The sequence below is a fragment of the Chiloscyllium punctatum genome, chromosome 43 (genome assembly GCF_047496795.1).
Source record: "Chiloscyllium punctatum isolate Juve2018m chromosome 43, sChiPun1.3, whole genome shotgun sequence".
Classification (NCBI taxonomy): domain Eukaryota; kingdom Metazoa; phylum Chordata; class Chondrichthyes; order Orectolobiformes; family Hemiscylliidae; genus Chiloscyllium; species Chiloscyllium punctatum.
In genome coordinates this window covers 42183691-42193590 of record NC_092781.1, presented here as the reverse complement: position 1 = coordinate 42193590, position 9900 = coordinate 42183691, and positions in this window count along the sequence as shown.

Below are 9900 nucleotides of genomic sequence, written 5' to 3'. Positions count from 1 at the left end.
AACAAATAAAGCCAGTTAACGGCTTGTAATTCAATACGTTATTACTATAAATCAAAATAACTTTTAAAATTTAGGAGTTCTGATTGGCATATATAAGGGTATCTGAGAGAAGAGATTTTGACATGGTATATCGATTGAGTGTAATCATTTAAACTGTTATAGACATTGGCGCAATGTAAGAAGATTATCAGAATTCAAGTAAGCTTCTCTGTCCTCTGATAGATGGACACATTCTGTAAATGCTGATCTATCATTACAATATCAGTAAAACGTTTTGAGAACTTTTATCGTCTATAATCTAACTGAAAAATGCTCCGAAAGCAACATGGGTTTATGACAGGCAGATGTCAATATATATGTTAACAGCGAGTTGTATCTGACAAACGCAATTCTGATTGGTATTCCAGGATCAGAGAGGGCAGGTGAGGCGATGCTATTGATTTTATCGATGCCAGTGAACTGTGATAAAGTCTCATTTACTGGACATTTTGACAGCGTGATTAAGGCATCGGAGAAGAGAGAGAAAACGGTGCAAACTGGGGGAAATGGCTGTTGAGCTTGGAGGGAGGGAGATATTGTCGAGGCATCATTATTGGAACATTGCTGTTTATAAATCATATGAAAAACAAATTCTGAAACTCGGAGTGGGCTTAACCTTTACTGTGGTTTCCTCAAAGGTTGGGGAGATTCCATCATTGAGTTTATTGAAGATTAATCTTGATAGAATTCTACAAAACGTCAAAGTGATGGTGAGATTGCAATATATTGTTGAAATATCTATCTCTACATCAATGCTGATTAACAACGGTTACTTCACCAAAATCCTCAGAAAACAAGTAACATCTTCTGTGCAATATCAAAAAATACTAGTTCACAGACAGGAATCAGACATACTAAGTGGCACAGCACCGAAAATCGAACTGAAACTGGGATGTGGATGAGCGGGCAGATGTGGCTGCAGTGATGCAATCGCTGAGAGCGAGAGATTTATCTAATGGTTTCGAGGCGCTTGCAATGCCGAGGCTGGGAGCACCCACCTCACTGAGAGCAGATTCTATTGACATGAAGAAGGGAATATTGGGGCATCAGGTTTGGGGGCAAGAAAATTCAGCTCCTTTGTTCTGATATGAAAATTTTTCAGCAGGACAAATATTTGTGGATTGAGGGAGTATCTGTACCAGGGAAAGGTCTCAGTCACATCGAGAACTCCTGCAAAGATTTAACTCGTGGAGGAGTACGTGAACAGAGAAGAACAGAGGTAATGTTTTAGTCCTAGAGTCATCGGTGTGTACAACATGGAGACAGACCCTTCTGTCCCAACCGCCCATGCCTAACAGATATCCCAACCCAATCTCGTCTCACCTGCCAGCACCCAGTCCAAAGCCCTCCAAATCCTTTTCTTCATATATCCAAGCAGATGCATTTCAAATGTTGCAATTGCACCAGTCACCACCACTTCGTCTGGCAGCTTAATCCATACACGTACCATCCTCTGCATGAAAACGTTGCCCCTTCGGTCTCTTTCATATCTTTCACCTCTCATCCTATACCTATCTGCTTTCGCTATGTCACCTTTGCCATCTAGCTGACTTTGCATTGAGTTAAAATGCTGCAAGTGCTTTTGGTCCGTTTCATAGTATTCAATTTCCTGCAATCTAGTACAGGTCAATAAAGGGATCTAAACCCCAAAAACTAAAAGAAAAACACGATGCAATTCGGCTCGAGACTTTTTCAAGTTTTTCAGGAAAATCAGGAAAGTGGATTTAAAGTTAATCAGAACAGCGGTGGGACCTTTGAATGCACAAGCAGACATAGGGTAAATGGAAGCTTTATCATTACAAATGTGTTTCTACTGGGAAACTCGATAATTCACAAAGTGGTGGGCATTGGAATGAAGCAGTCAAAATGCTTATCTTTCCTGGGTTGTTCTTCCGGAAAACATGACTGCCGTTGCTCATATCCATGATAATATCACGACCCTAGAGCATCGGCGTTTGGTCTGTGAGCAGATCGAGTAATACAATAGACCAGGCGCCCGACTGTGGATCTGGCTGTAGGTTCGACTCTTACATTGCTCGATGGCAACGTGGACTTTGGTTACTCCCACAAAAAATATTTTTCAGTGATCTTAAACTGAAATTATATTTGGAGTCCTGGTCTACAGGAACGATAATCCTTTCTGTAAATGTTCTTGAGAACATCAGAGTCAATATCCTGGCGTCATCGCAGATGGTCAATCTGAAATCGCCCCACACGTTGTTCCTGGGCATCTTTCCATTTCCCAAATGCTGCTACCCAATCACTGCCACTCCTGGGAATGACAATGAAAGAAAATAAATAGCCCTGTCTCAGCTTTGAGAATATTCAGAAACGCTTGGGAAAGCGAATCTGAGAGACCAAAGGGTAAACTGTCCAACTGTGCCGGGACTTTTGATGAACCTTTCCCTTCTTTCAGAAGCTGGGACATTGACTCTGATGTTCTCGGAGCCATTAATTGATCCGTAGAATTCAAAGGACTCCCGTCACTGATGCTCTTTTTTTTTGCTGTTATCGTTTTCAGGATCAAATATCTCTCTTTCCCTGTTCGGGAAGAGGGCAAGAACCACGGCGTTCGAAGTTTTGAATATAAACTCCTGGATGATCATGGATGACTGGAGAAGAGTGAGGCAATAATGGAGTAAAAACCCTCAAACTCCTTGGACGTGCTGCTGCCAGAAACGGAGGCATGATTATCCTTTACCCATTTTTAATCACTTCACCTTGTATGCCTACGCACCACAAATTTAAATCTGAATGCCTCTGAAGTTTATGTGGATTCCTGCCTTTCCGACCATTTCAAACTGTGAGTTTCAAATTCAACCGCTTCCTGGCTGATAAGCCTTTACTGCATATCGACTCAAATCTTTCTACCTCTCATCTAAAATCAATGGCACCTCGGTATCGATCAAGACGAAAGGTGACTTTCAGACGACCCTATTCATATCTCTCATTATATTGTACATCTCAGTCATGACTCCTCACAATCTACCCAGCTATGAACAAAAACAGCCCCATTCTCTCTTCGTAACTGAAGCTCTTGAAATGGACAGTATCCGAGTAAATCTTTTCTGCACGGTTCTCAGTGCTGTCAACTACCTGCTATAATGCGAATTGTCGAACTCCACACAACACACAAGCCAGAGGCGAATGAACAACTGAAATTTAGGAGGCAGAAAGACAAAGCTTCTGTTATTTGTCCAAGAGAGTATCTTCTGCTCAATACTGCCGGGTGTCATTTTCCTGAGCCTGATGCTCAATAATCTCTGGTACATGTCAGTGAAAGCGGCAACTTGAGGTTTGATCTCAGACCAGCAGCACGGAAATGTAGGACTTGTTTGAAAGTCCCGATAGCGGGACTGGGAGACGTTTAACCAGGAACAGTGTCTACAGCAGTACACACTAATCGGTCTCAATGTGAGAGTTGGATTGTGCATCGCCGATATGAAACAGGAGAAGTGACATAAAAGAGGTTAATTATAGTTTGAGGAAGGGACATCTACGAGAATGGGTCAGTTTGAAGCACATCGATATGTGGGGTCGGGTCTTTCAAAGAGCGAAATCATTGCCTCGAAAAATATTTTCGTGTTAAAAAAATCCTTCCAGCGTTTTCTCAGCACATATTACGTGCAGTAAAAGAGTAAAAGTCTGTAATTCAGATTCGAACTGCTTTTGTGACAGCCACAATGCAAAGCAGCATGCCCAATACCACATGGGAGACCAAAACCTGAGAATAAAAAAAGGATACTGCCAGAGAATATGTCAGGAACAGCACCGCATGCTCAACAGGAATACTTGCTAACTAGTGACAGGGATGTGTGACCTCAATCTCCACAGCCTCTGGTGACATGAAAGTTAAAGTTCCAGCTCACACTGAATTTGTTGAAGACTGAGATTAGTGATTTCTACAAAACTTCAAAGGATCAGCGGACAGTGCACAGCATTGACGAAACCTATTACTCAAAAACAATTTAATTTAATATAGATTACTTCTCCAATTTCCACATTCAACGGAATACACACTGCTGCAGATGATCATATATTCCGCGTTGTGCCTCCCGAAGAATACAACAGGGAATGGTGATGGGGATGAGTGCACACATGTGTATCTCGACTGAGTCAATCGGTGAATGGGAGATCCTTCTCTGACAATTTGCAGGTGCGTGAAAGATCGAGCCGAAGAGCTACAACCTTACTTGGAGCAGCTTCTCGTGATTTTCAGCAGGGAGCATTGGGAGAACAGGCTGTGAGTCCTAACTCACCTGGAGCAGCTACTACTGACATGGAGTTGGATCCATTGCGACATGAGATTGGGAATATCTAACTCACCAGGAACAGCTTCTATTGATATAGATCAGGGAGCATTGGGACATCAGGCTCGCATCTCCAACCACACCTCGAGCAGGTTCTATTGACATAGAGCAGGGAGCATTGAGACATCAGGCTTTGGGGGAAAGATACTTAGCCATTTTAATCAGAAATGAATTAACTTTTAGCCCGACCTATCTGGCTGACTCTGCACTGTATTAAATGCAGTTCGAGATGTTCAGCTAGTTTCATGTCGTTCAATTTCCTGCAAACACACATTAAAGTAATCTAAACGTCAGAAAATTATTGGAAATATGCGATGTTGTGATTTGGCTTGAATTTACCTCGAGTTATGAAGGAAAAACATGCAGGTTAATTTATATTTCCCAGATCAGCGGTGATCCCATTGAATAGCTGAGCAGACATAGAGTGAATGGAAGCATCATGAGGACAAACGTATTTGCTTTGCAAAACTCGCCAATTCGCAAAGAGCAGTGCCATTGGAATGAAGCAGCAACTGTGATTGTTTTTTCTGTTGTTCAACATGTGAACATCACTGCTATTCCTCATGTCTGTGTTATCATCGCATCTCTGGAGCATGCAAGACTTGTCTTGCACACGGCCAATGGTGCAAGGGATAATGTGCCTGATTACTGATTAGGGCATTAACTGATCGAGTGCAATTACGGCTTTTAGTGCACTGACAAACTAATCTTCCTTCTTTTTCGGAATCTGAAATGACGTTTGAATTCCTGATCTGCAGGAACGAGAATCCCTATTATCAATGTCACCGAGAACATCAGAATCAATGACCCAGGATCATCACAGGAGATGAAGCTAAAAGAGACCCACACGTTTCTGATTAGCACATTTTCATTTTGCAATGCCACTGACACAATCACAGCATTCTCTGCACTATCACCACTCACGCTTAAGCTGATCCACAGAGAAACAAACTTGCAAGCAGCCCTCAACCCTATCACTGATCCTGAAACCTCCAGCCTGGCACTGGAATTGGGAAAATCATTAAGGATAAGAAGAAGCGAGATGACCTCACACTTACAGCGAATAGAAAGATACATTCCAGGAATGGAGTAGCAGAATTTTTTTTAAACACACACCAACATAACTTCAGTGAAAAAGCGACAAGAAAGAGCCACAACCCCGCCTAGCTCACTGATCTCCGTACACTGAGCTGGTAGCTTTTTGCACCTTGTCCCAGGCCATGCCCAGGAGTGGACAGTCCAAGGCATGTTTCTGTGGAAACAGCGCCTGGAAGGGTGGGGGTTGTGGGGGTAATGCGGGATCCCATACCCATTACACTCTAAACACTAAATGGTGATGGCTGGTTTACCTTGGTGAGCATCATGCTGTCTGGTCACATACAGTGCAGAATGACAACCCTCTCTACTGTACCCATTCTCTCAACCTTTCCCTACTCCATTCGCAGTGATTCCCAAACACTGCTATTGTACCTCGTTCTCGGGTTTACCCGATCATTCCTCTGCATTGCCTAGTTTATTTCAGAAGCTGTGATGTTTTGGCATGTATGAGACTCCTCTACTATACCATACTCTCTTCCGGCTTTCTGTCCATATTCTATCATTTCGTCTGGTGTCAGAAATATTACTAACTCCTTGGAGAAAACATGCAAAAATCACGTTGGGCTCAGCCGTTTACTGTTACAAAAAAAATCCACAGGATCCCAACTCTCTCGGAGAAAATAATATCTCTCATCTCTGGAGAAATGCTTTTCAACTGCACCTGTGTGTCAAAATGTCTTCTTGAATGTCCTTTCGCTGTATGCATGATTGCTAATGTTCCTTTCACACCACATCCAGGCACATCATTTTTTCTTTTAACTTCTCCATTAGCTCTCCCCCGATTTCGCAATATCAAACATTTTAGCAGTGAATCTCTCCTTCCTTTCAACCCTCGTTCCCATTCTTCACCGTCCCTCCCCGTCTCCGTGCCCAGAATCAGCGACCTGAACTGTTCAACTAGCTTCTGCCATTTCCAGCACTTCGTCCATTCATGTGTTTGTAATGGTATCGCAATTATGCATGTAACTTGTTCTAAAATGGTACGAGACCTTCCGCCTCTACTACCCATGTCGAGACAATGAATTTCCGATTCCAGCAATTCGTCAAGTGACAAACATAGCTTCAACACCTCTTCAAAACGTTCTGCCCCTTACCATCGATCGATACCCCCGTGCCTCATATTGATTCCGGCAGCAAGGTGGAATAAAAATGCCTGTTTTCCTTGTCTGTGTCTCTCAGAATTTTGTACATCTCAGTTAGGTTTCCGCAGTCTGTACTGCTCAAAATAAACTACCCCAAGTCTTATGCGATCGCGTTGTTCCCTGTTGATTGCGAGAGATTAGATCCTATTCTCCCAACAATTCTGGGTGAAATATCTGCCTTTATCACCCAGCTCCAAACCGCCATTTATACACGTAAAGCAGCACAGAGATTGGCCACAGCCGCGAATCCGCCAGAGCACCCAAAAACCTTGCTCCTGAAACAGGGAGTCGCAGATAGGGGAAGTGATAAAAGAAGCGGTATAATCTAAAACCACTGGGACCTTCAATTCATCTACATTGCCACGATAGTGACGGAGACTTCAGAAATACTCACCAGCTCAACTCTCGCGAAACATCCATGATGAAAAGGTGGAAAAGAAGCTGTTCCTGTTCTAATGTACTCACAGACCTGTCAATCACAGGCCCACATCCCGCTCAATGACCTTACCAATCGTTCCGGTCATGAGCTGCTATCCCATTGTAACAAAGTAATTTCCTCCCCATTCCCCTGGTGACATTGCAACGTGTGTGTGGGTGAGTGTGTCTGAAATGGCCTTTCATTGCTAAGTTTGTCTCTTCTTTCAGATTTGACCCATTAACAACGCTGTTGCAGTTCTATAATCCGGCGTAAACATTAGCAATAATTCAATTCATAGCACTATGTGTGTTTTAGTTTCCCCTGAAACTGTGATCAGATTGTGAAAAGATATTCTGGCAAAAAAACGTAAACATTATTGCAATGAAGCCAGCTGCCCAATTGAAGCACGTTTTCTGGCAATAATATGAGTTCCTCACTGAACATCCAGGGGTGATTCTTATAAGGTGGAAGGCAGATGGAGATCAGATATCATGCAGTCACTTTCTCAATTTATAAAATCGTAGACGCAAAGCAAGGTACCAGATCATACTGTCGAACCAGTCTCTGCTAAAAAAAATCCCTAAAATGAATTACTCCCATCTGTCCGTGCAACCCTTTCCCATTCATGTATTTCAAAGCCTTTTAAAAGTAGTAGTTGCACCCACATCCGCCACTTCCTCATGAAATACATTCCATACGTGAAGCAATCTGTGTTAGAAATGCCTCTTATGCGTTTTTAATCTCTGTCTCTTCTCATCTTAAACTTGTGCGACCCTACTCTTCCAATCCTTCATTCCCGGAAAAAGATAGTACCATTAACACTTTTATGAGCCTAATTCATTTATAAAATTCTTTAAGATCGCCTCTCAACCTCCTGTGCTCGAATGAAAAGATGGCTTCTGAAAACTCTCTTGCTTAATAATTTCCTTCCTATAACAGTGTGATGAGATCTGGATATCTTTTTTTTTCCAGAATAGGCTTCACCAAACACCAGGCGACGTCAAAATCACTTCCCAACTCCGACACACAAAGGACTGAACCATCTGGCAAACGTATTGGACGCCTCTTCATCCTACCCTGTGGCACAAACGACAACAATTATTAATTGGAACCCGACATCCCTCTGTCCTACAACACGACCAAAATGTCTCTCATTATTTGCATACTCCTGACCTTGTTTGTGGTTCAGATTACAATGTTGGGAAGTTGAGGTTGCAAAGTGATTAAGTGACAGGAAAAGAGAGAGAGATGCAACTAGAAAATATCGCACAAAATGGTTACAAAACAGGGCGGGTTCGTAGTCTGCTTGTGGAGATAAATTGTATAGCAGGAAAACGTGAGGACTGCAATTACTGGAAAGTTCGAGATGAAAAGTATGATACTGGAAAAAAGCACAATATTTGACATTCCTGATTAAGGGCTTCTGACCGATCGTCGACTCCTCTCGCATGCTGACTAGCCCGCTGTGATTTTCCTGCGCCACATTTTTCAACATAGAATGGATTTTACGTCGTGTTGAATTCTGCGCTAACAGGCCCTTTGGCCCAACAACTCCATAGTGACTCACCGAAAAGTAAGCCACCCAGACCCATTCCCCTACCCTGCTACCTAATTTTACACCTGACAAATGCCCCCAACCTACACATCCCTCAACACTATGGGAAGTTTAGCATGACTAATTCATCTAACCTGCGCATCTCTGGATTGTGTGAGGAAATTCACGCAGACACGGGGAGACAGTGTAAACTCCATAAAGACAGTTGCCAGAGGATGGAATCAAACCCAGGGCTCTGGCCCTGCGAGGCCACAATACGAAGCACTCAGATACTGTGCCAAATAAGCAACCAACTTTACCAACATCTGATGAAAATATGCACCGGATGTTAATAAACAGAAATGTTATCATTGCTGTGAAACATGAAGTAAATTGGAATCCTGCTGCTACACCTTCCGAGTTTCTCCAAGTGATTTTTTTCTGTTACATTCAACTGTTTGCTCCATTATTGAATATTAGCCAGCAGTTCTGCAAATGCAGAGTCCTTCTACTTGGGGTTTAACATTCATCTGTTTAATTCTACAGTTTGTCTCAGATCAGGTTCCTGATTCCGTCTTCTGACTGTTTATATATCCAGAGTTTAAGGGGAGTGTGAAAATTCTCTGACTGCGGTTCCAGGCTTTCTGGGTGATCAGCGCATGATCGAGTGCCTTGGCATCATTGCTGTTGGAACTGACGGGAATGTATCTGGATAATCAGAGGAATAGCTGGTCCTCAAACCAATGGAGGTGCATGACTTTCGGGAGTGTCGTGTTGCGTTGGAACGGCTGGTCCTCCAGATAATGTAGTAAATGTGGACGAAAGTAGAGGACTGATCTGGAAGAGACTGCTCCTCCAACCAGTGGGCTTGAATGAGGGGCGGGGCTGGAGAATGAGCTGGAGTGGTCGGTCTACCAGCGAGTGTGTGTGAACAAGTTGGGTTTCAATAACAATTCAGCAGCTTTGATGAGAACTTTGTCCTCCAATAAGCCCCACACATTTCCAGTTTGAATCAGCTGCATTTCACATCCCGCCTTTAGGCTTTTATGTGTTCACCCATACTTCCTTTTCGTGTGTTTCTCCATTCTGATTAACAATACATACGGTATATTAACAGACTTTCGGAACCGTGCAGTGTCTCAGTAGTTTACAATGCAACCTAATAGTGCCAGGGTGCCCATTTGAATTCCAAAGCCGTTACCTGTGTGGACTTTTCACATTCTCCCAGTGTCTGCGTGGGTTTCCTCCCACAGTCCACAGGTGTGCAGGTTAGAGGCAATAGTCATGGGAACTGCAGGGTTATGAGAAGAAGGTATTGGGAGTGTGCATCTGATTGGGAGCCATTTCGAAAGGTTGGGG